Source organism: Rhinopithecus roxellana, chromosome 4 (assembly GCF_007565055.1).
Source record: "Rhinopithecus roxellana isolate Shanxi Qingling chromosome 4, ASM756505v1, whole genome shotgun sequence".
Taxonomy (NCBI): Eukaryota; Metazoa; Chordata; class Mammalia; order Primates; family Cercopithecidae; genus Rhinopithecus; species Rhinopithecus roxellana.
Window position 1 is genome coordinate 26,300,708 of NC_044552.1, and position 27,921 is coordinate 26,328,628.

Here is a 27,921-nt window from a genome sequence, read left to right on the forward strand (position 1 = left end):
GGTGAAACCCCATCTCTAATAAAAATACAAAAAAATTAGCCGGGCGTACTGGCGGGGGCCTGTAGTCCCAGCTACTCGGGAGCCTGAGGCAGGAGAATGGCGTGAACCCGGGGGGCGGAGCTTGCAGTGAGCCGAGATTGCACCACTGCAGTCCAGCCTGGGCGACAGAGCAAGACTCCATCTCAAATAAATTAATAAATAAATAATAAATGATACAAAAATTGACAGAAATGAAAATATAGATAAATTTGCAATCATAGAGATCTTAAATGCTTCTCTCAATAATTGGTAAAAGAAACAAACAAAAAATCAGGAAAATATATTAAACAATTGAATAGCACTAATAATTAAATCAGCCTAATTGACACTTATAAGACATTAGAATATGCGATGGCAAAATACATATTATTTTCAGGTGTACATGAAATATTCATCAAGATAAACAACATACTGGATATAAATTTAGTCTCAAGAAATTCAACAGTATTAAAATTGGGTAGAGTATGTTCTCTGACAAAAAAAAAACCCCTCAACTAAATTAGAAAGCAGTACCAGACTAATAACTAGAAAATCCCCTAAATATACAGAAATTAATCAACACACTACCAAATAAACCACAGGTCTCAGAGGAAATTACAAAGGAAATTAGAGAATATTTTATGTGAATGATCATGTAGTTCATTATGTCAAAATGTAGGAGATAAAGCTGAAAGAGTGCTTGAAGAGAAATTAACTTCTTTAAATGTATACATCAGAACTGAAGAGAAGTTTAAAATTAATGGTGTGAGCTTCTACCTTAACAAGGTAGAAAAAGGAAAGCAAACTAAACCTAAAGAAGATAGAAGAAGGTAGAAAGAAGGAATTAAAAAGCAAAGACTTGACCCATCGATGATAGACTGGATAAAGAAAACGTGGCACATATACACCATGGAATACTCTCAGCTATGAAAAGAATGAGTTCATGTCCTTTGCAGGGAGACGGATGAAGCTGGAAACGATCATCCTCGGCAAACTAACACAGGAACAGAAAATCAAACACTGCATGTTCTCACTCATAAGTGGGAGTTGAACAAGGAGAACACATGGACACAGGGAGGGGAACATCACTCACCGGGGCCAGTTGGGGAGTGGAGGGAAAGGGGAGGGAGAGCATTAGGACATACACCTAATGCATGCAGGGCCTAAAACCTAGATGACAGGTTGATAGGTGCAGCAAACCATAGTGGATGTATACCTACGTAACAGACCGGCATGTTCAGCACATGTATCCCAGAACTTAAAGTAAAAATTTTAAAAAAAGAAATGATTAAATATTGCAACAACAAAAAAGAAAAAAGAAAGAAGGAATTAATAAAAACAAAACCAGACAACAATGAAACAGAAAACCAGCAAACAGAAAAATTAACAAAGCTGGGCTGGGTGTGGTGGCTCACACCTGTAATCCCGGCACTTTGGAAGGATGGAGAGGGAGGATCATTTGAAGCCAAGAGTTGGAGACCAACCTGGGCAACATAGTGACACCTCCTCTATACAAAAAAGTGCAAAAATTACCCAGGCACAGTGAAACACGTCTGTAGTCCCAGCTACTCCAGAGGCTGAGGGAGGATAGCTTGAGCCCAGGAGTCAAGACTGCAGTGAGCTAGGATCACACCACTGCACTCCCACCTGGGCGACAGAGTGAGACTCTGTCTCTTAAAAACAAAACAAAACAAAAACACAAAAAGCCAAAGATGGTTCTTCGGAAAGATTAATAAAATTGATAAACTCCTAGGAAAGAAGAGAGAAACAGAAGTTACCAGTTAGAAAAGAAGAATAGGACTGTCATTACAGATGCTTGAGACACTGAAGGGATAAAAAGAGATACTGGGAATAACTATGCAGACTAATTCAACAACTGCATTTACATATATAATTTAGTTTTAGCATACTAACGGATTATGAAGTAAGACCATTTCCATTTCACAGAGAAAATTGCTGGGTAAAAATGACATACATCAATTGTCCAAGGTGGTGCAACTGATTAATGTAAACGAGAACATGTATTTAAATTCCAGTTTTTGTTATCATGAAATCGATGCACTTTCTGCAAGTTCCATCCAGTCTCTGTTATTATGTTGGAACTTTAACCACTGTTGGATTTTGAGACCATAAAGAGGCCATGGAACTGATAATAAAATGCAGAACCCTTGAACAAACTACAGATTTTTCTGTTATATATGTTGACTACGACTCATTTGAATGCTTTTCACGGAATGTTTTTCTCAGAAAACCTGCATTCATATAAATAATGATCACTTAGCAGACTAATCAACTTACTTACAGTATTTATATTAAATAGCATTATCAAAATATGTTTCTAAGTATTTTAGAATACTAGCAAATTATTAGGAAATTTACATGATTTAACCTTGCATCTTTTTCCATTAAATTACCAGGAGAAACATTTTGTTTTCCTTAGCAGACAAGAGAAAATCTCATGTTGTTCAGTGTCGAAATGATATTCATTCCTCTCACTTGAGTCAATGTACTAATAATTTTGCATTGTTACATGTAAAGCTAGCATATTAGGCTCAAAACCAACTAGGAAGTAGTCAAATGTGTAATGCGTAGGTGAGATCGAAGGCAGGCTGAAAGTCAGTATACCAACTCTCCCCAAACCTTGCAGAGGCTGCATACACAAAACACACACACACACACACACACACACACACACACACACCCATTATCTAGTAGCAGGACTTTGGCTGGACTAGTCTTCAACTGAATCTGAGCTCTAAAGCTAGGCTCTCACTGTTTGATGGTGTTCCAATCCTATGTGTGAAAAACCACAGCCTACCAAATGAATTTATAAATAAATATTTTAAAGTAATAATAGGCAAAATCTAATGGCATTGCAAAAATAAGTGGTCAGTTTGCTGTTGGAATCTCAAGAGATTTCTGCAAGATAGGAGGTAGGTTAGAATGGTGTGAGGAAAATCCTGCAGTTTGTTGTACAGAAAGTTGGAGGCTATAGTAGATTCTGAATGGAACGAGGAGGAAAACACCTCCATGTTCACAGAGGGGCATGCTGGAGGGAACAGTGAAGACCATCAGAAACTTCATATGTTTATCACTTTATCATTAATTGAGACAACTCTCATTGATATACATCATTTCCACAAACTTCCACTGAATGTAGATAGCACCAGGCACAGATCATAAGAAGCGCGCCAAGCAGAAAAAATCAGGATGAAGAAAAGGGTGTATGAATGGTTAATATGGATGGTTCTACATGATGTTACAACTCTATATGACATGACACATTTTTAAACATTTGGAAAATATAGACGTTTAAAATTCTGGGGCTTTTAGGAATACAAGTGAAGAACTCGCTTAATTGAAAGTACAGAAGAAGAAAAAATAAGATGTTCCTTGGCTCCTATTAGTAGAGTTTTTTTTTTGTTTGTTTGTTTTGTTTTGTTTTTTTTTTTAGAATAGAGCTAACCAGAAACGTAGAAAGATACGTGATAAGCAGAATTGCTGTCTATTGTGTTTCTCCTGTATCCCAGTCACCTAAAGCATAACAGGTGTGGAGACATGTGGAGTGGGGTGTGGTGGGGTACAGCATAGTAAAGGTTTCTTAGGGGCTGGGTGCAGTGGCTCACTCCTGCAATCCCAGCATTTTGGGAGGCTGAGGCGGGTGGATCATTTGAGGTCAGGAGTTCCAAACCACCCTGGCCAACATGATGAAACCCTGTCTCTACTAAAAATACAAAAATTAGCCGGGTATGGTGGCAGGCGCCTGTAACCCAGTTACTCGGGAGGCTGAGGTGAGGGGATCGCTTGAACCTGGAAAGCAGAGGTGCACCAGGGAATTCCTATGATGGGCTGAAACGTGGGACAGCTTAGGATTGGGCTCCACCTACATGGTTTCTTCTCTCTTTTGATCACTTTCCTTGCACAGTTCTTATGGCTGCTCCACTCAGAACAGCCACCCCTGAGGAGACAATTGGAGGAGAATGACCATGAACACAGCTCTGATTCCAGGAGTCTTTGCCCTGACCACCATGATAGGGCCCTATAGAGATGAAGACATTGTGGGTGAGTGCACAGTTGAAGCATGTGGATTCAGAATTGTGAAAGAGAATGGCGGCAGGGCACAGTGGCTCACGCCTGTAATCCCAGCACTTTGGGAGGCCGAGATGGGCGGATTACGAGGTCAGGAGATCGAGACCATCCTGGCCAACACAGTGAAACCCCGTCTCTACTACAAAATACAAACAACTAACTGGGCGTAGTGGCGGGCGCCTGTAGTCCCAGCTACTCAGGAGACTGAGGCAGGAGAATGGCGTAAACCCGGGAGGCGGAGCTTGCAGTGAGCCGAGATCCGGCCACTGCACTCCAGCCTAGGCGACAGAGCAAGACTGTCTCAAAAAAAAAAAGGGAATGGCAAGAAACTGTGAATCAGGTTGTTGGCCTCAAGAGGTAGTCTGTGAAGCCCCAGCTCCTCTCAATCTGAATTGTTATGTTTATGAAGCCAAATCCCAGCCTAAAATCCATGCTTAGTTAGTAGACCAAAGTGAATTCCATAAGGTCCACCTGTCATTGACGTGTTCACCAAGGGCATTATTTTCTTTCTAATGTCAGAACCATATAATATACTCCTGAACATTATTTGGCACTGATTTATAATAGCTGCTGGTATTACAGATGTTTCTCCAGATAGATTTGCTTTCCTTTAACAGCCATTTATGATTCTACTACTCCTAACCTACTCTAAACTGTTTCTCAAAACTATTATTAATTTTATTTTCATTTTGTCTGATTCCTTTGGGCAACCAGGTCCATAAACTTTCTTTGCCATGTAGAAAGTAGCATGTCATATTCTTTGTTTTCAACATAATCTATATTTTCCAAGTTTGGGCTTGGGAGGTGAGGAGGACAAATTTCATTGAAGATTGTTGGAATTGGAGAGATTAAAATAATTAACTGAGTGACATTGAGTACGTCAGTTCACTACTTTGATCTTCGTATTTCTCATATGTAAAATTAATTGTCTCATTGTTCTAAGAAATGCATAATCTAATAAAGTAAGTATGCAGATGTGTATTTTAATGTCAAAGAGCACACGGCAGCCTGGGAGGGGCCAGGGTCGGGACCCAGCCTGGGTGCATCGGTGGCTGCGCAGTCCTTAGGTACTGCACCTCCTGCCCCCTCCTCACCGCCCTATGCCTGACCCACCACAGCCACTGGGCATAGAGCACACCACCCATCCCAGGAGAGGGAGTTGGATGACCATCACCTGCTAGACATGCTCACCTACCTGGAGGCCTTCTGGGGCTGCATGTGCTTCACGCTGCTGGAGCTGGTAGGCTTGCCTCAAGCTGTTATAAATCACCTCACTCCAACCAATGGCTGCCCACGGACTGCCTGGGCCCTGCAATGGGTGTCCTCTACGAGTGCGCCTGGCATCTGCCCAGTGCCTCTGCAGCTGCCCCACCTGTTCTTCGTGTTCTTCATCCACTATGTACAATGGTCCTTGTTTTCCCACTTCTGACTCCAGAAGGAAAAGCAACACCACTCAGTTCATGTGTATTGGCATTCATGTTCTGTACCTATAACAGCTACTGGCCAAGCAGGTACTTGAGCCAATATGCAATATGCTGATGACTGGGTAACAGATTTGGGTTTTCTAACAAGTTTTGTCTTGTGGATAATGGGAAGGCTGATAAACATCTCCATTCCGATCCTATCCTAAGAAATCTCAGAAAACCAGAGGAGGCTGGACACAAAATATCAAGAGGAGGCCTGTTTGAACATAAACTGTGGCCATCTATTTGCAAGAAATTGAGTGGCATTGCCAGAAGCATTGGAATCAGACCAGCTCATCTTGAATAGCATCTGCGTAAAATGAGGCTGAGACCTGCTGGAATGCATTTCCAGGGGACTTGGCATTCTTAGTCACAGGATAAGATAGGAGGTCAGCTGGACTGCTTTCACAGATACCTTGCTCATAAAACAGGATGCAGTAAAGAAGCCAGTCAAAATCCACCAAAACCAAGATCCAAGATAGCAACCAAAGAGACCTCTGGTCTCCTGACTGCTCATTATATGCTAATTATGATGCATTAGCATGCTAAAAGACAGTCCCACCAGGACCATGACAGTTTACAAATGCCATGGTAACGTCTGGAGATTATCCTATATAATCTAAAAAGAGGTAATTTAATCTAAAAAAGGTAATTTACAGATTAGACGCCATCCCCATAAAGCTACCAATGACTTTCTTCAGAGAATTGGAAAAAAGTACTTTAAAGTTCATATGGAACCAAAAAAGAGCCTGCATTGCCAAGACAATCCTAAGCCAAAAGAATAAAGCTGGAGGCATCATGCTACCTGACTTCAAACTATACTACAAGCCTACGGTAACCAAAACAGCATAGTATTGGTACCAAAACAGAGATATAAACCAATGGAACAGAATAGAGCCCTTGGAAATAATACCACACATTTACAACCATCTGATCTTTGACAAATCTGACAAAAACAAGCAATGGGGAAAAGATTCCCTATTTAATAAATGGTGCTAGGAAAACTGGCTAGCCATATGTAGAAAGTTGAAACTGCATTCCTTCCTTACACCTTATACAAAAATTAATTTGAGATGGATTAAAGACTTAAATGTTAGACCTAAAACCATTAAAAACCCTAGAAGAACACCTAGGCAATACCATTCAGGACATAGGCATGGGCAAGGACTTCATGACTAAAACACCAAAAGCAATGGCAACAAAAGCCAAAATTGACAAATGGGATCTAATTAAATGAAAGAACTTCTGCACAGCAAAAGAAACTATCATTGGAGTGAACAGGCAACCTACAGAATGGGAAAAAATTTTTACAATCTACCCATCTGACAAAGGGCTAACGTTCAAAATCTACAAAGAACTTAAACAAATGTACAAGAAAAAATCAAACAACCCCATCAAAAAGTGGGCACAGGATATGAACAGACACTTCTCAAAAGAAGAAATTTATGCAGCCAACAGACACATGAAAAAATGCTCATCATTGGTGGCCATCAGAGAAACGCAAATCAAAACCACAAGGAGATACCATCTCACACCAGTTGGAATGGCAATCATTAAAAAGTCAGGAAACAACAGGTGCTGGAGAGGATGTGGAGAAATAGGAACACTTTTACACTGTGGGAATGTAAATTAGTTCAACCATTGTGGAAGACAGTGTATGTGGCGATTCCTCAAGGATCTAGAACTAGAAATACCATTTGACCCAGCCATCCCAATACTGGGTATATATGCAAAGGATTATCAATCATGCTGCTATAAAGACACATGCACACATATGTTTGTTGTGGCACTATTCAAAATAGCAAAGACTTGGAGCCAACCCAAATGTCCATCAATGATAGACTGGATTAAGAAAATATGGCACATATACACCATGGAATACTATGCAGTCTAAAAAAGGATGAGTTCATGTCCTTTGTAGGAATGTGGATGAAGCTAGAAACCATCATTCTGAGAAAACTATCACAAGGACAGAAAACCAAACACCTCATGTTCTCACTCATAGGTGGGACTTGAACAATGAGATCACTTGGACACAGGGTGGGGAATATCACACACCAGGGCCTGTAATGGGTTGGGGGAGGGGGGAGGGATAGCATTAGGAGATATACCTAATGTAAATTACGCAATAATGGGTGCAGCACACCAACATGGGACATGTATACATATGTAACAAACCTGCACGTTGTGCACATGTACCCTAGAACTGAAAGTATCATAAAAAAAAAAGAATGTTCCCAAACTCTTGGCCTCTTGGTATGCATGTGTGTTCATGCACACGTTCAAGCACACAGACATAGACCCACACACACAATTATCTGTAAATTCCCAGAGGCAGGGAAGTGTTTTGATGCTGATAAGATGAAGGTTGCACTTAGTTTTTGAAAGGACAGGAAAAATCTCACAAACAGCTAGGGAATTGTGAATGGAAAGGCTCCCCTAAAATGATCAATAAACTCAAGGCATGGTAATCATAAACTCATATAAGTTCATTGTCTTTTCTGTAGAAATTCCTGCAGTGTCTGGCTTTCCCAAATCTTCTGTGGTCTTGGATGTTCCCAACACTCTCTTCTATCTAGTGGACAACATCTTTCCTCCTGTCATCAATATCATTTGGGTTTACAACGGATGCTTAGTTCCAGAAGGTATTTCTGAGACAACCTTCTACCTCAAGAGTGACCACTCCTTCCTCAAGCTCAGTTACCTCATTTTTCTCCCCTCCACTGATGATTTTTATGACTGCAAGGTGGAGCACTGGGGCCTAGAAGAGTTACTCCTCAAGCACTGGGGTATATTTAAATCCATCATGGTGTATATATCCTCCAATTCTATCCCAAGTCCACATTGCCTTGCCTTATGACCTTTAGCCCTCATTGCCACAACTTCATTTCCCACAATTGCAAAATTTTGTAATGATCGACTTCACTCGTCTCCCAAAGTCTAGGTGTCTTGTACACTTCCAAATGCACACACCAGTTTCCTCATAGACACACAGTATCCCGTGACCCTATCTGTTCCTTTTTTCAGAACCTGAGATTCCCACCCCATATGTCAGAGCTGATAGAAACCATTTGGTGTAAACCAAATCTGCATGCTTAGGTTGGCTGCAGGCCTCATGGGCATTGTGATGGGCACCATCCGCATTATCTGAGGTCTACATTCACATGATGTTTCCAGCCCCCAAATCACCACATGAGTTATGGCCTGGAAAACAGGAAGGTGAGGACTCAGACATGTCACACCTGGAGCAATGTATCTGGAAGAAGTGAAGCTGGGAGTGGAGGATTCTAATCTTGTATATCTAAATGTGTCTGAAAAAGTTGTGGGCAAATTGGAGACTGGGTTGACCTTGAGACAGGACCATGGAACCCACCAATCTCATATGACTGTGCTTCAGGTAATCAGTCTTTTTATTATTTTTTTCATTTTTATTTTTATTTTTTTGATTCTGTATTTTTTATATATTTTTTATTTTTTTCCATCAAAAATTACTTTTCCTGCTATTTTATTTTTTTTTATTATTATACTTTAGGTTCTACGGTACATGTGCATAACGTGCAGGTTTGTTACATATGTATACTTGTGCCATGTTGGTGTGTTGCACCCATCAACTCATCAGCACCCATCAACTCGTCATTTACATCAGGTATAACTCCCAATGCCATCCCTTCCCCCTCCTCCCTCCTCATGATAGGCCCCAGTGTGTGATGTTCCCCTTCCTGTGTCCAAGTGATCTCATTGTTCAGTTCCCACCTATGAGTGAGAACATGCAGTGTTTGGTTTTCTGTTCTTGCGATAGTTTGCTGAGAATAATGGTTTCCAGCTGCACCCAGGTCACTACAAAGGACACGAACTCATCCTTTTTTATGGCTGCATAGTATTCCATGGTGTATATGTGCCACATTTTCTTAATCCAGTCTGTCACTGATGGACATTTGGGTAGATTCCAAGTCTTTGCTATTGTGAATAGTGCCGCAATAAACATACGTGTGCATGTGTCTTTATACCAACATGATTTATAATGCTTTGGGTATATACCCATAATGGGATGGCTGGGTCAAATGGTATTTCTAGTTCTAGATCCTTGAGGAATCGCCACACTGTTTTCCACAATGGTTGAACTAGTTTACAGTCCCACCAACAGTGTAAAAGTGTTCCTATGTCTCCATATCCTCTTCAGTACCTGTTGTTTCCTGATTTTTTAATGATTGCCATTCTAACTGGTGTGAGATGGTATCCCATTGTGATTTTAATTTTCATTTCTCTGATGGCCGGTGATAACAAGCATTTTTTCATGTGTCTGTTGGCTGTATGAATGTCTTCTTTTGAGAAATGTCTGTTCATATCCTTTGCCCACTTTTTGATGAGGTTGTTTGTTTTTTTCTTGTATATTTGTTTGAGTTCTTTGTAGATTCTGGATATTAGCCCTTTGTCAGATGAGTAGATTGCAAACATTTTCTCCCATTCTGTAGGTTGCCTGTTCACTCTGATAGTAGTTTCTTTTGCTGTGCAGAAGCTCTTTAGTTTAATTAAATCCCATTTGTCAATTTTGGCTTTTGTTGTCATTGCTTTTACTGTTTTAGACATGAAGTCCTTGCCCATGCCTATGTCCTGAATGGTATTACCTAGGTTTTCTTCTAGGGTTTTTATGGTATTAGGTCTAACATTTAAGTCGCTAAGCCATCTTGAATTAATTTTCGTATAAGGAGTAAGGAAAGGATCCAGTTTCAGCTTTCTACTTATGGCTAGCCAATTTTCCCAGCACCATTTATTAAATAGGGAATCCTTTCCCCATTTCTTGTTTCTCTCAGGTTTGTCAAAGATCGGATGGCTGTAGATGTGTGGTATTATTTCTGAGGACTCTGTTCTGTTCCATTGTTCTATATCTCTGTTTTGGTACCAGTACCATGCTGTTTTGGTTACTGCAGCCTTGTAGTATAGTTTGAAGTCAGGTAGCGTGATGCCTCCAGCTTTGTTCTTTTGACTTAGGATTGTCTTGGCAATGTGGGCTCTTTTTTGGTTCCATATGAACTTTAAAGTAGTTTTTTCCAATTCTGTGAAGAAACTCATTGGTAGCTTGATGGGGATGGCACTGAATCTATAAATGACCGTGGGCAGTATGGCCATTTTCACAATATTGATTCTTCCTATCCATGAGCATAGTATGTTCTTCCATTTGTTTGTGTCCTCTTTTATTTGACTGAGCAGTGGTTTGTAGTTCTCCTTGAAGAGGTCCTTTGCATCCCTTGTAAGTTGGATTCTTAGGTATTTTATTCTCTTTGAAGCAATTGTGAATGGAAGTTCATTCATGATTTGGCTCTCTGTTTGTCTGTTACTGGTGTATAAGAATGCTTGTGAAGGGCGGAGCAAGATGGCTGAATAGGAACAGCTCCAGTCTCCAACTCCCAGCGTGAGCGACACAGAAGACCGGTGATTTCTGCATTTTCAACTGAGGTACTGGGGTCATCTCACTAGGGAGTGGCAGACAATCGGTGCTGGTCAGCTGCTGCAGCCTGTCCAGCGAGAGCTGAAGCAGGGCGAGGCATCGCCTCACCTGGGAAGCGCAAGGGGGAAGGGAATCCCTTTTCCTAGCCAGGGGAACTGAGACACACAACACCTGGAAAATCGGGTAACTCCCACCCCAATACTGTGCTTTAAGCAAGGGCACACCAGGAGATTATATCCCACACCTGGCCGGGAGGGTCCCACGCCCATGGAGCCTTCCTCTTTGCTAGCACAGCAGTCTGCGATCTAACCGCAAGGCAGCAGCGAGGCTGGGGGAGGGGCGCCCACCATTGCTGAGGCTTAAGTAGGTAAACAAAGCCGCTGGGAAGCTCGAACTGGGTGGAGCTCACAGCAGCTCAAGGAAACCTGCCTGTCTCTGTAGACTCCACCTCTCGGGACAGGGCACAAGTAAACAACAACAACAAAAAAAGCAGCAGAAACCCGACTCTGTCTGACAGCTTTGAAGAGAGCAGTGGATCTCCCCACATGGAAGTTGAGATCTGAGAAGGGACAGACTGCCTGCTCAGGTGGGTCCCTGACCCCTGAGTAGCCTAACTGGGAGACATCCCCCACTAGGGACAGTCTGACACCCCACACCTCACAGGGTGGAGTACACCCCTGAGAGGAAGCTTCCAAAGTAAGAATCAGACAGGTACACTCACTATTCAGCAATATTCTATCTTCTGCAACCTCTGCTGCTGATACCCAGGCAAACAGGGTCTGGAGGGGACCTCAAGCAATCTCCAACAGACCTGCAGCTAAGGGTCCTGACTGTTAGAAGGAAAACTATCAAACAGGAAGGACACCTATACCAAAACCCCATCAGTACGTCAACATAATCAAAGACCAGAGGCAGATAAAACCACAAAGATGGGGAAAAAGCAGGGCAGAAAAGCTGGAAATTCAAAAAATAAGAGCGCATCTCCCCCTGCAAAGGAGTGCAGCTCATCGCCACCAATGAATCAAAGCTGGTCAGAGAATGACTTTGACGAGATGGGAGAAGAAGGCTTCAGTCCATCAAACTTATCAGAGCTAAAGGAGGAATTACGTACCCAGCGCAAAGAAACCAAAAATCTTGAAAAAAGAGTGGAAGAATTGACAGCTAGAATAATTAATGCAGAGAAGGTCATAAACAAAATGACAGAGATGAAAACCATGACACGAGAAATACGTGACAGATGCACAAGTTTCAGTAACCAACTCGATCAACTGGAAGAAAGAGTATCAGCGATTGAGGATCAAATGAATGAAACGAAGTGAGAAGAGAAACCAAAAGAAAAAAGAAGAAAAAGAAATGAACAAAGCCTGCAAGAAGTATGGGATTATGTAAAAAGACCAAACCTACCTCTGATTGGGGTGCCTGAAAGTGAGGGGGAAAATGGAACATAGCTGGAGAACACTCTGCAGGATATCATCCAGGAGAACTTCCCCAACCTAGTAGGGCAGGCCAACATTCAAATTCAGGAAATACAGAGAACACCACAAAGATACTCCTCAAGAAGAGCAACTCCAAGAAACATAATTGCCAGATTCACCAAAGTTGAAATGAAGGAAAAAATCTTAAGGGCAGCCAGAGAGAAAGGTCGGGTTACCCACAAAGGGAAGCCCATCAGACTAACAGCAGATCTCTCGGCAGAAACTCTACAAGCCAGAAGAGAGTGGGGTCCAATATTCAACATTCTTAAAGACAAGAATTTTCAACCCAGAATTTCATATCCAGCCAAACTAAGTTTCATCAGTGAAGGAGAAATAAAATCCTTTACAGATAAGCAAGTGCTTAGAGATTTTGTCACCACCAGGCCTGCCTTACAAGAGACCCTGAAGGAAGCCCTAAACATGGAAAGGAACAACCGGTACCAGCCATTGCAAAAACATGCCAAAATGTAAAGACCATCGAGGCTAGGAAGAAACTGCATCAACTAACGAGCAAAATAACCAGTTAATATCATAATGGCAGGATCAAGTTCACACTTAACAATATTAACCTTAAATGTAAATGGACTAAATGCTCCAATTAAAAGACACAGACTGGCAAACTGGATAAAGAGTCAAGACCCATCAGTCTGCTGTATTCAAGAGACACATCTCACATGCAGAGACATACATAGGCTCAAAATAAAGGGATGGAGGAAGATCTACCAAGCAAATGGAGAACAAAAAAAAGCAGGGCTTGCAATACTAGTCTCTGATAAAATAGACTTTAAACCATCAAAGATCAAAAGAGACAAAGAAGGCCATTACATAATGGTAAAGGGATCAATTCAACAGGAAGAGCTAACTCTCCTAAATATATATGCACCCAATACAGGAGCACCCAGATTCATAAAGCAAGTCCTTAGAGACTTACAAAGAGACTTAGACTCCCATACAATAATAATGGGAGACTTCAACACTCCACTGTCAACATTAGACAGATCAATGAGACAGAAAGTTAACAAGGATATCCAGGAATTGAACTCATCTCTGCACCAAGTGGACCTAATAGACATTTATAGAACTCTCCACCCCAAACCAACAGAATATACATTCTTCTCAGCACCACATCGCACTTATTCCAAAATTGACCACATAATTGGAAGTAAAGCATTCCTCAGCAAATGTAAAAGAACAGAAATTATAACAAACTGTCTCTCAGACCACAGTGCAATCAAACTAGAACTCAGGACTAAGAAACTCAATCAAAACCGCTCAACTACATGGAAACTGAACAACCTGCTCCTGAATGACTACTGGGTACATAACGAAATGAAGGCAGAAATAAAGATGTTCTTTGAAACCAAAGAGAACAAAGATACAACATACCAGAATCTCTGGGACACATTTAAAGCAGTGTGTAGAGGGAAATTTATAGCACTAAATGCCCACAAGAGAAAGCAGGAAAGATCTCAAATTGACACTCTAACATCACAATTAAAAGAACTAGAGAGGCAAGAGCAAACACATTCAAAAGCTAGCAGAAGGCAAGAAATAACTAAGATCAGAGCAGAACTGAAGGAGATAGAGACACAAAAAACCCTCCAAAAAATCAATGAATCCAGGAGTTGGTTTTTTGAAAAGATCAACAAAATTGACAGACCGCTAGCAAGACTAATAAAGAAGAAAAGAGAGAAGAATCAAAAAGACGCAATAAAAAATGATAAAGGGGATATCACCACCGACCCCACAGAAATACAAACTGCCATCAGAGAATACTATAAACTCCTCTATGCAAATAAACTACAAAATCTAGAAGAAATGGATAATTTCCTGGACACTTACACTCTTCCAAGACTAAACCAGGAAGAAGTTGAATCCCTAAATAGACCAATAGCAGGCTCTGAAATTGAGGCAATAATTAATAGCCTACCCACCAAAAAAAGTCCAGGACCAGATGGATTCACAGCTGAATTCTACCAGAGGTACAAGGAGGAGCTGGTACCATTCCTTCTGAAGCTATTCTAATCAATAGAAAACGAGGGAATCCTCCCTAACTCATTTTATGAGGCCGACATCATCCTGATACCAAAGCCTGGCAGAGACACAACAAAAAAAGAGAATTTTAGACCAATATTCCTGATGAACATCGATGCAAAAATCATCAGTAAAATACTGGCAAATTGGATTCAGCAGCACATCAAAAAGCTTATCCACCATGATCAAGTGGGCTTCATCCCTGGGATGCAAGGCTGGTTCAACATTTGCAAATCAATAAACGTAATCCAGCATATAAACAGAACCAAAGACAAGAACCACATGATTATCTCAATAGATGCAGAAAAGGCTTTTGACAAAATTCAACAGCCCTTCATGCTAAAAACGCTCAATAAATTCGGTATTGATGGAACGTACCTCAAAATAATAAGAGCTATTTATGACAAACCCACAACCAATATCATACTGAATGGGCAAAAACTGGAAAAATTCCCTTTGAAAACTGGTACAAGACAGGGATGCCCTCTCTCACCACTCCTATTCAACATAGTGTTGGAAGTTCTGGCTAGGGCAATCAGGCAAGAGAAAGAAATCAAGGGTATTCAGTTAGGAAAAGAAGAAGTCAAATTGTCCCTGTTTGCAGATGACATGATTGTATATTTAGAAAACCCCATTGTCTCAGCCCAAAATCTCCTTAAGCTGATAAGCAACTTCAGCAAAGTCTCAGGATACAAAATTAATGTGCAAAAATCACAAGCATTCTTATACACCAGTAACAGACAAACAGAGAGCCAAATCAGGAATGAACTTCCATTCACAATTGCTTCAAAGAGAATCAAATACCTAGGAATCCAACTTACAAGGGATGTAAAGGACCTCTTCAAGGAGAACTACAAACCACTGCTCAGTGAAATAAAAGAGGACACAAACAAATGGAAGAATATACCATGCTCATGGATAGGAAGAATCTATATCGTGAAAATGGCCATACTGCCCAAGGTTATTTACAGATTCAATGCCATCCCCATCAAGCTACCAATGAGTTTCTTCACAGAATTGGAAAAAACTACTTTAAAGTTCATATGGAACCAAAAAAGAGCCCGCATTGCCAAGACAATCCTAAGTCAAAAGAACAAAGCTGGAGGCATCACGCTACCTGACTTCAAACTATACTGCAAGGCTACAGTAACCAAAACAGCATGGTACTGGTACCAAACAGAGATATAGACCAATGGAACGGAACAGAGTCCTCAGAAATAATACCACACATCTACAGCCATCTGATCTTTGACAAACCTGAGAGAAACAAGAAATGGGGAAAGGATTCCCTATTTAATAAATGGTGCTGGGAAAATTGGCTAGCCATAAGTAGAAAGCTGGAACTGGATCCTTTCCTTACTCCTTATACGAAAATTAATTCAAGATGGATTAGAGACTTAAATGTTAGACCTAATACCATAAAAACCCTAGAAGAAAACCTAGGTAGTACCATTCAGGACATAGGCATGGGCAAGGACTTCATGTTTAAAACACCAAAAGCAACGGCAGCAAAAGCCAAAATTGACAAATGGGATCTAATTAAACTAAAGAGCTTCTGCACAGCAAAAGAAACTACCATCAGAGTGAACAGGCAACCTACAGAATGGGAGAAAATTTTTGCAATCTACTCATCTGACAAAGGGCTGATATCCAGAACCTAGAAAGAACTCAAATTTACAAGAAAAAAACAAAAAACCCCATCAAAAAGTGGGCAAAGGATATGAACAGACATTTCTCAAAAGAAGACATTCATACAGCCAACAGACACATGAAAAAATGCTCATCATCACTCGCCATCAGAGAAATGCAAATCAAAACCACAATCAGATACCACCTCACACCAGTTAGAATGGCAATCATTAAAAAGTCAGGAAACAACAGGTGCTGGAGAGGATGCGGAGAAATAGGAACACTTTTACACTGTTGGTGGGATTGTAAACTAGTTCAACCATTATGGAAAACAGTATGACAATTCCTCAAGGATCTATATCTAGATGTACCATATGACCCAGCCATCCCATTACTGGGTATATACCCAAAGGATTATAAATCATGCTGCTATAAAGACACATGCACACGTATGTTTATTGCGGCAATATTCACAATAGCAAAGACTTGGAATCAACCCAAATGTCCATCTGTGACAGACTGGATTAAGAAAATGTGGCACATATACACCATGGAATACTATGCAGCCATAAAAAAGGATGAGTTTGCATCCTTTGTAGGGACATGGATGCAGCTGGAAACCATCATTCTTAGCAAACTATCACAAGAACAGAAAACCAAACACTGCATGTTCTCACTCACAGGTGGGAACTGAACAATGAGATCACTTGGACTCGGGAAGGGGCCTATCGTGGGGAGGAGGGAGAGGGGAAGGATTGCATTGGGAGTTATACCTGATATAAATGACAAATTGATGGGTGCTGACGAGTTGATGGGTGCAGCACACCAACATGGCACAAGTATACATATGTAACAAACCTGCACGTTATGCACATGTACCCTAGAACTTAAAGTATAATAATACAAAAAAAAAGAATGCTTGTGATTTTTGCACATTAATTTTGTATCCTGAGACTTTGCTGAAGTTGCTTATCAGCTTAAGGAGATTTTGGGCTGAGACAATGGGGTTTTCTAAATATACAATCATGTCATCTGCAAACAGGGAGAATTTGACTTCTTCTTTTCCTAACTGAATACCCTTGATTTCTTTCTCTTGCCTGATTGCCCTAGCCAGAACTTCCAACACTATGTTGAATAGGAGTGGTGAGAGAGGGCATCCCTGTCTTGTACCAGTTTTCAAAGGGAATTTTTCCAGTTTTTGCCCATTCAGTATGATATTGGCTGTGGGTTTGTCATAAATAGCTCTTATTATTTTGAGATACGTTCCATCAATACCGAATTTATTGAGCGTTTTTAGCATGAAGGGCTGTTGAATTTTGTCAAAGGCCTTTTCTGCATCTATTGAGATAATCATGTAGTTTTTGTCTTTGGTTCTGTTTATATGCTGGATTACGTTTATTGATTTGCATATGTTGAACCAGTCTTGCATCCCAGGAATGAAGCCCACTCGATCATGGTGGATAAGCGTTTTGATGTGCTGCTGGATTCAGTTTGCCAGTATTTTATTGAGGATTTTTGCATCGATGTTCATCAGGGATATTGGTCTAAAATTCTCTTTTTTGTTGTGTCTCTGCCAGGCTTTGGTATCAGAATGATGTTGACCTCATAAAATGAGTTAGGGAGGATTCCCTCTTGCCCTGTGGGTAGTTATATGTGAATATCAGAATCGCCCTCCACTGCCAGAGAGACCCAAGGTTTAATCTTGTATCTAATTTGGAAACAAACAAAAAATATATATGATGAAATTATTCTGTAGTTTTGCTTGTAGCAGCCTCAGTTATCTTAAATATTCCTCCAACACATTATTTTCTTTATTAACTGTTACTATGCCCATGGCATTCATCACTCTGACACTTTCATAATGGATTTTGAGGCTTGTACTGATTGATTGATTGATTTGTTTGTTTGTTTGTTAGAGACTGGAGTCTCACTGTGTTGCCTAGGCTGGTCTTGAACTCCTGACCTCTAGTGATCCTCCCACTGGGCCTTCCAAAGTGCTCAGATCACGGGCATGCACCCAGCCACATTTTTAACCTATACAGAGATGGGTTGGCGGGGAAATCCAAAGCACTTTTTCCTACTGTCTTACACAGTTACTTCTGACATCAGATATGTGGAGAATTCCCCCACCACCCCCCTACCCACCAAGCAATTCTCCAGCAGACACTGGCTGGGTATCCTCTAATTCAATTCAATTCTGACACTATTTACCTAAAAATAGCATCACAGCCCCCAGATTGAGGGCTCAGTCATGCAAAACTGCTAGCCCCCACCCCCCCACCGCCAACTTCAGATCCTAGTTGCTAGTAGGCTGTCACCTGTACTTCTGGCCATCCAGTTATAGACTGGAGGTTCCCACAAACCTCTCCTCAGGTTCAATTAATTTGCTAGAGAGCTGCCCAAAGAACTCAGGGAAACACTTACTTACATACACTGGTTTATTACATAGGATAAGACAAAGCATACAGATGAACAGATGGATAAAGAAATGCAAAACACACAGGACAAATTATGGGGGAAAGAGTGCGGAGCTTCTATGCCTTCTTCAAGAGCCTACCCTCCAGGCATCTTTCTGTGTTCTGCTATCTGGAAACTCTCCAAACTCTGTCCTTTTGGGTTTTAGTGGTGGCTTTGTTATGTCAGCATGATGGGTTGATTAAACCATTGGCCATGGGCAGTCAACTCAACCTTCAGCCCCGCCCTTCTCCCCAGAAATTGTGAGTGGGCTGAAAATCCCAGCCTTCTAATCCTGCCTTGGTCTTTCTGGTGACCAGCCCCAGCCACCAGTCACCTCATGAGCATGCAAAAGACACTCTTATCACTCTGGAGATTCCAAGGGTTTTAGGAGCTGAAGGGCAGGAACCAGGGTCAGAGACCAAATATATGCTTCCTATTATATCACACACACTAGCTTGGGTCAATCAGTTGCGTTAATTATTTGTGTATGATGTGAAGTACTCTTTTTTTAGTCACAAATTTATCTCTTTCAAATCACCAGGTAGGAAGTCAAAGGGAAAATTCTTTTTTTCACTTTTGGAAAACTAATGAATAAACTAAATTATTAGTTGCATGCTATTTCCACTTCTGTAAAAATGATATAGACCCTAGAGGCCTGTTATAAATAACAGATGAGCTTTGCAATGAAGAGCTATGCATGTTACTTTTTATTAGAATGACTATGACTTCAATTTTTATGTGACTATCAAAAGAGAAATGTAGTTCTTTTTTCTAATTTCGAGTTTATCTAATAATGGTCCGTGAGCTCCTGTGACCTCCCTTTAAACTAAGGTACATCTCACCCCTTCAACCCATGCCTCTATGCCCTGCTCAGTGATTCGCCATCTCCCTGTATAAGGAATCCCTGACCTAGCAAGCTCACCTACAAACATGTGGTCTTGCTCTTGGAGCAGAGGTCCCAAAAGCAGAGGCACACACAGAAAAGTCTGTGTTTGAGAGCTCAGGAGAGACAGGAGCCAAAAGAAACATTCTACCAGCAGCTAATGATTTGATTCCTGCAGGGATTTGCTCCCATGAATAAGCATACAAGTAGGTACTGTCAATGGTACTTCTTCCTTACCTGTAGGTACCTGAAATGACTGTGTCCTCTAAAGCTTCTGTGATGCTAGATGCATCCAACATCATTTTCTATAATTGAGGACCATAGATTTCCTCTGTGATCCTCTGGCTCTATTGTGGGAAGATAGGCAGAAAATCATCTTTTAAAGTAGGAATAAACTTCTTTTTACAGAATCAGCTCCCCTTCCTCTGCACTTGTGGCTTCTATAACTATAACAAAGAGCACTGAAGTCCAAAGAAACTACTGTGTATTTCCCTTTTGGGGCCCTGATGTCCTGCCCATGGCATTCATGCCCCCAAAATTGTTCCATGCCAACATGAAATTGCCTCCACATGGTGCCCACCTTTTCCCCTTCACTCATATTCTCAACATTTCCAGAACCAGAGGGAGAGACAGAGAGACAGGGAAGTTCTGACCTCAACACCACCTTTTCCTACAGAATATGTGGCACCTGTATTTTGTCAAAGAAGACAAACGCTGGTTGTTGTCAGATTGGTAGGATTCATGGGCATTTCATCCTCATAATATGAGGTTGTACTCAGGCAGTGAGTGCCTCCTGGTTTCAAGAAGCCATGTGAGTTACACCACAGAGGAGAGGAAGTTAGGGGTTTCAAATATGTCAAAGAATAAGGAAGCTAAGTCATACTCAGAAGTTAAGAAGAACTTTGGGGAGAGAGGAAGTCAAAACACAGAAATGCATTCAAAAAAAAGTTTGGGATGTAGAGGAGGATGGGATCTCCGTGAGAGAGCCGTCCAACGCCCACGATAGTTCCTGTTACAGTAAGCCATGTCTTCAGATAGAGACAGAAAAGGTCACATGTATGCTTGCCCTGTATGAATGAGCACTGTTCTTTAATGAATGCCATCTCTTCCCCTCTTTTCAGTCCCTTCGTCCTCATTGTAATAACAAGACTGCTGGTGATGTGGCCATGCAGAGCTCTTGTCCCTCATGTTCTTTCCACCTCAGTCTTTCACTTTTCTCTATTTCTGCTTCTCCTGGTGCTACCTGGGCTCTCCCCAAGGGCTGCTCCTCACCGCGCAGCTAGTTACATGGCCACCACCACCCTGCCATCTGTACAGAGGCCCTCCATCTCTGTGACAATTTTGATGAGATCTCTTTTTTTCATGGCATCCATCTTGGCAGTAGCAAGTTCATAGCCAGAAGTAAGAGGATTACATGTTGGGATGCACAAAGGAATTTAAGCCCCATTAAAATTCATGACCCAAATCATTGTTTATGCTTAACAGAAAGAGCAGCAATAAGATTGATTGAGGAATTATCTCACGTACTAAAACAGAAGACCTATCATTTTGTGGGAGGTAGTAGCCATGAATCCAAATCACGCCTAGTAGTACATTCCCCAGTGTGCTCAGAATATGCATAGAGAGTGTAAATCAAGGTGTAAGAGTTTCCAACCCTTCTATCTCTATGGCCAAGCCCCATTCATGTTAGTGCTGGAAGCATTCTTCCTGGATCTCATTAGTTTCTCAGGCATTTTTTTCTCAATGCCTCCATTTAAAAACATTTATACAGAGTTCTGGTTTCTGCTTGGGGATGCAGAGAACTGGAAACAATGATGCTCCCTTGCAACAAGAAAGAAATCAGACAAATTGCATGGTCGCAATTTTTTTGAACTCATCACAGAGCTGAGGTTGAGCTTCCAACTGGCTTGAAATCTAGGAGAGTTGACGCCTGAGTGCTTGCTTACCTAAGGCAGGTACAGCTGGGCACTGATAAGAAGAATTCAGCTGGAATCATTTCAAACTTGACTGAGGTCAAATATGGGCTGGAAAGAGTGCGGAGCCCCAGGGGCTCACGGGTATAGGGGGGTTCATACCTTCTTGCAAGCTCTTATCCAGGAACGCCAGTGGGTGTTCACAAATAAAAAATTGGAGAGTCCTGAGAAGGCATTCCGCATGCTTTTCAAGGAAAAGAATAAAGAGAAGTTAAAGGCTTTATACACTGATGTGTACCAAATGAGTTAATTAGCAGAATATAAGGGAAGCAAAGACTTTTTACTATCTCATGTTGAGAACAGACTACATACTGAAACCCTACTTCATCTATTTTGTTCGTTTGTTTGAGACAGACTCTTGCTTTGTCGCCCAGGCTGGAGTGCAGTGGCGCAATCTCCTCTCACTGCAACCTCCGCCTCCTAGGTTCAAGCGATTCTCGTGCTTCAGCCTCCCCATTAGCAGGGATTACAGTCGTGCAACACCATGCCTGGCTAATTTTTTTTCATATTTTTAGTAGAGATGGAGTTTCACCATGTTGGCCTGGCTGCTCTCGAACTCATGACCTCAAGTGATCTGCCTGCCTCAGCTTCCCAAAGTACTGGGATTACAGGTGTGGGCCACTGCACTCAGCCTCCTCCGTTGATCTATTATCGTTCTTCTCTAATATTCTCAAACTTACTGAATTCATTAACGTGATATATGTTGACATCTCATTAAATATGTCTCTATTTATAGCATACTAAACAACATGTGTGTAGTGTTATAAAATTTTAATTTATTTTATAAATATTTAACACTTATTGAGTGCCAGGCATTCTTCTACACACTTAAATAGCAGACAGGCATGGTGGCCTACGCCTGTAACCCCAGCACTTTAGGAGGTCGAGGCAGGAAGATCACTTGAGCCCAAGAGTTCAAGACCCTGTGGTTTCAGAGGCTGAGGTGGGAAGATCACTGGAGCCCAGGAGGTGGAGACTACAGTGAACCATGATTGCACCACTGCACTCCAGCCTGTGGGACAGAGTGAGTGAGACCCTGTCTCAGACGAGAGAGAGAGCGAGAGAGAAGAGAAGAGGAGAGAGAGAGGGGAGAGGGGAGAGGGGAGAGGGGAGAGGGGGGAGGGGGGAGGGGGCAGGGGAGAGGGGAGAGGAGACAGAGAGAGAGAGAGAGAGAGAGAGAGAGAGAGAGAGAGAGGGAGAGAGAGTGAGGCATATGCACACAACGATTACATAGTAGGGCTGTTTAAATTACTCATTCAGGCTCTGGCGTCTGTGCTCTAAACCACTATTGGTATGCTATTTCTGTCTGGCTGGTCTGGAAAGCTTCACACCACCCTTTCTCCCTTCCCTGAATTTCCATGTTCCCCCCAACCCGCATTATCCCTTTCAGAGTCTCGCAGGTTGAGGTGATGTGAGAGAGGAAGCAGACGCGAAGGGTTATGCGAGGAAAGCCCCTCGTTAAACTGGGGATTTTCACGGGGATTCAGGCCAGAGGAAGTGGAGAAAACCAACTTAAATTACGGTCTTGGTCGTCATCTTGCGGTGAAAGTCCACATTACATCCTCGGAGCAATGGCTGGGAACGTTGTACAATAGAGCAGGGCTCAAATTCCAAATTAAGTTTCTGAATTTTTTCCATCTGGAATTTTATTTGATGATTAATCTAGCATCGTCATGGTGTCCTTCGTGTTGACGTGAAAACCCCGTCTTCCTTCAGTTCCTTTCCCGTTTATTAGGGATGCAAAACTCCAGCCACAGATGACCTGCAACTCTGACTCCTTCCCCCGCGAGTTTACCCTGCCCTCCCCCAGCACATTCTGGGGCTAAACCCTAAGAGTTACCCGTGCATCGCTGGGCCAGTGATGAAAACGAAGAAGTCTTCTGATGAAGCGGGACCCCGGAAGTGCAGCTTCAGGCAAAATCCTGAGCGAATTCTCTGCTACCAGGGACGGTCCATAGGATCTTACTCTTAGAAATCACATAAGTAGGAGCGGTCAACGCTGAAAAGCAGAGAATGTGGTTTTCTGGTGGACACCAGAGGGAGACCAGGAAATCCTCTCACTTACAACCCATCAAGAGTAGTTCCTCCACATAGAGTACAAAGTCTCTAAAGGCCAGCAGAGACAAGTAAGGACTACAGCTGCAGCTCACCACCCAGATCAGAACATAAAAGGCAGGAGACCTCACGGCCTGGAGACTCACTAGAGCAAAATCTGCCATCCCAGGCAGGGAGGAGAATCAGCGGGAGGCCTGACATGGTGAGGCCTTGCTCCAAGTGGAGAAGGTGCATAAGCTTAACAACTTTGTTATTGCCCTGAGGATGTGATGTGGCAAAGGCGACAAGGATTGGATAGATTGTCTTACTGATGGAAGTTGGTAACAAACAAGGCAAATCAAAAAAGAAGCCATGAGATCCAGGGAACTGCTGTACAGGGGACATGGCTGTATAATATTGGTATAGTAACTTATTATGCACTTGTGTGACAGATAGTGGCTGAATTCCGGAGACAGAAAAAATTAATAAGACGTAAAGTCCTGCTTACCACCCAGGAGACATATTAGCAAACAAAGGCGCTCAGCAGAAATGTGTATAAAATTGAGACATTGAAGTCACAAACAATTAGGAAAATTTTCTAGCGGAAATGACATTCAAGCTGATCGAGGGCATATGGAAAATGGCTTCCAAGTCTAACAAAGCATGAGAGGCTTGGACACCTGGACAGTCTTCGAGGGAATTGAAAGTCATTTGGAATTGGTAAAATTGGTGGGGGACAGATGAAGCAGAGGGCTAGGGATGGATGCCTCACACACCAGGCTAAGGACTTGGGTCTTTGACCTGCAGTCAGTAGGACCAGTATGCAGACTGGTAGTAAGGGAAGGGTCATGGGCAGCTGCACGTTTTAGAAAGACTACTCTGGTGGGAAGAGTGGGTTAGAGGAGCACAAAATTGAAAGCGGAGAAAGCAGGTGGGTGACTGTTAGAGTAACACAGACCAGACATGATGGGGCTCAAATGAAAGTAGGATCAGGGATCTAGAGAGAGGGTCAGAGACATGTGAGGGAGCAGATGCAGCATGATGTGTCCTCATCCATTGTATATAGGAGAGAGGAGAAGGCGAGAGCAGAAGATACTTGGGAGACCAAGTGGTTAGTAATTCCAGTCCTCAAGAAGAGACAGTTTAAGAGAACATTCCACATTAGACATTTTGTATTTATAGGGCCTATGGGCCATCCAGATGAAACTTTACTCTGTGTGGTAGATGGAATAATGCCCCTCACTGCCACCCCCAACAGATCTGAATCTATGAAACCTGTGAATCTGTTACCTTACATGGCAAGAGGGACTTTGCATTAGTGATTAGATTAAGGATCTTGAGATGGGGAGATTATTCTGGATTAGCCAAGTGGTCTTGATGTAATCACATGGGTCCTTTTAAGCGAAAGAAAAAGGCAAGAGAATAGAAGAAGGAGATGTGATATTAGAAGCAAAAATCAGAGGAAAGTGATTGCTGGAAGGGATCACAAGCCAAGGAATGCACCCAGTCACTGCAAGTTGGAAAGGCAAAAAATAGATTATCCTCTAAAGCCTTCAGAAGGGGAGCACAGACCTGCTAACACCTTGATTAGCCCTGTACAAGTGTTAAAAGAAAAACTTTGAACAAATTCAATTTAGCACCATTTATTTGAGCAAAGCACAATTCATGAATTGAGCAGCATACAGGACCAGAAGAGGTACAGAGAGCTCCACTCCACAAGAGAGGCAGGCAATATTTATAGAGAGAAAAAGGAAGTGGTATACAGAAGCAGCTTGATTGTTTACATCTCAGTGTTTGCCTTATTTGATCATGGTCTGATCAGTTGGCAACCTGTGACTGCCTGAAGCTTGGTTGCTGTGTTTGCCTGAGACTCAGCTATTTATTACAAGAATATGCCCTAAAGTTAGGGTACAATTTTCTTACACACCAAGTTAGATTTCAGTACACTATGTAGGAATTCAAAGTACAAAGACAGTTTTAGGCCAAATAATTTAATGTAATAGGACCCATGTTAGGCTTATAATTTCCAGAACTGTCCAACAATAAATTTTTGTGGTTTTAAGCCACTAAATTGTGGTAATGTGTTACAGCACCAATAGGAAACTAATCTATCCTGTAAGTAAGAAGCAGTATAGCTCAAAGCTCAGGCTTGGGGGCCATATGGATTTGAGTTCTTATCATAGCTCCATCGCTTCCTACCCATATGAACTTGGGTTGTTAATTAACCTCCCTAAGCCTCCATTTTCTCACTTGTAAAATGGGACTATTTACTAAAATTTCTGTCTGGAAAGAGGAATGGGGAGGCAGTGTGGTCAGCTGTTTTGCATAACAAGCCTTGTAGAAATACGGATGCTCCCTGACTTAAGATGGGGTTGTGTCCTGATAAATCCACTGCAAGTTGAAAATGCATTCAATACCCCTAACCTATCAAACGTCATAGTTTAGCCCAGCCTACCTTCAACATGCTCAGAACACTTAAACACTAGCGTGGCTGACTGGGAGCTGCGGCTCACAGCTGCCGCTCAGTGTCAGGCGAGAGTGTTATAACGCTTATCACTAGCCCAGAGAAAGATCGACACTTTAAATTTGAAGTACATTTCCTCCAGAATGTGTACTGCTTTCACACCATCATAGCTGAACAATCTTAACTGGAACCATCATAAGTCGGGGGCCATCTGTATTTGATGTTTTAAACCATGTCACATATACTTTTTTAAAAAAATGAAAAATAATCTTAAATATTAAAATAGGAAAATTTTGAAAAGAAAAAAGACTTACATTTTTATTTTCTAAAATGAAAATTTTGATAATTTAATTTTTAATCCCCTCCAAAAAGCTACTATGTTTATGAGATTTATAGAGAATTCTGTACAGTTAATATTAAATATATTCCTACATCAGAATTTGTTTAATACAAAATCAATTATTTTAGGTTAAAATGTTAACACTCTTCTGCTAAATTATCACTGCAATTGTATAATGCTCAGGATATTGTCAACAGAGGAAATAGAAATTGACCTTCTTGCACAATAGTCCAAGAAAATTGACTATACAAGATTTTGGATGCTCGTTACACTGTTGACTCAAAACAATTCTAAACAACTCAATGTACTTGATGGACAGAATGTACTAAGAAATCAACAAAAGCAATTCATTTCTTACTTAGCTATATAAGCTAAGTAAGAAAATTGCAAATGCTGACATCAAAGGAAGATTTCCAAGCACAGAAATAAGCTCTGATAGATTATTTCAGATTCAGGATATTTGGAAAATAAATCAGATTGCCTTTTTGGATAATTCCTAAAGAATCACACAATTATGACTTTTGAATCTTTTATTAATGGAGGTTACAGCAGCCTAAATAACTTGAAAAGCGGGGTTGGCTCTCAAATGACATGGAGGGTTTGTTTTAGAGGAAATGTGTAACACAACAGGACTCTGAAGCAGGTGCTTTAAGACATAAGGACATGTACCCCTGTTGACAGAGGATGTATAAATATTGTGAGTCCAAATATGTAAGCCATTTGTTTAAGAAAAAAAGACATTAGGAGTATAAAAAGGAATCAAATGTAAGTGCAAACTCATAATAAATCTAAACTACATGAGGCATAAAGCCGAAATAAGTGCTTAAGTTGCTGAAATAGTATCACTTTATGTTGGAAACCTGAAAGGGTCTAAATATATGACATAGAGTCCATGTTTAAAGATTTCATGTAGGCATTAAATAGAAAGAATACGGTCATTTGACAACCAGTGGAAAAGGCAGCTATTTTAAAAAGTGTAATCCAAGTTAATGATGTACATATATGAGGTTTTAGAATACATAATTCAATGGCCATTCATGATAAAATGCTCAGAAAAAAGCAAATAGAGAGGAGCTACCTCAACTTGATAAAGAGCATCTGCAAAAAATCTTACAGCTAACACAGTGGTGAAAGACTGAAATTTTTCCCCCAAAGATCGGAGACAAAGCAATGATGTCCACTCTCACCATGCTTATTCAACATAGTGTTGGAAGTTCTAGACAGTGTAATGGGCAAGAAAAAAAAAGCTGTGCAGATTTCAAAAGAAGAAATAAAAATGGATCAAAGATTAACATGTAAAACATAAAGTCATAAAACTATCAGGAGAAAATCTTCAGGATCTAGAGTTAAGCAAAAAGCTTTTAGACTTGACACCAAAGACATAATCCATAACAGGAAAAATTAATAACATGCAACTATTAGTGGTTTGTCTCCACCAATTTGTATTTGAGGTTTATGGGGATACTTTGACACTCAGTTTTGTCGAAAATGTTAAGATGTTGTATTAAATTATACTTTTTATTTTGATACAATGGTTGATTCACAGGCACTTTTAAGAAATATTGCAGAGATACCTCATGTACATTTTACCTGGTTTCCCCTAATGATAACATCTT

General features: G+C 41.2%; 1 pseudogene; it reads left to right on the top strand.

Annotated features, from left to right (window-relative positions):
- The first annotated feature begins 4,004 nt into the window (after positions 1–4,004).
- LOC104674063 lies at positions 4,005–23,439 on the top strand (annotated as a pseudogene).
- Positions 23,440–27,921: the final 4,482 nt, after the last annotated feature.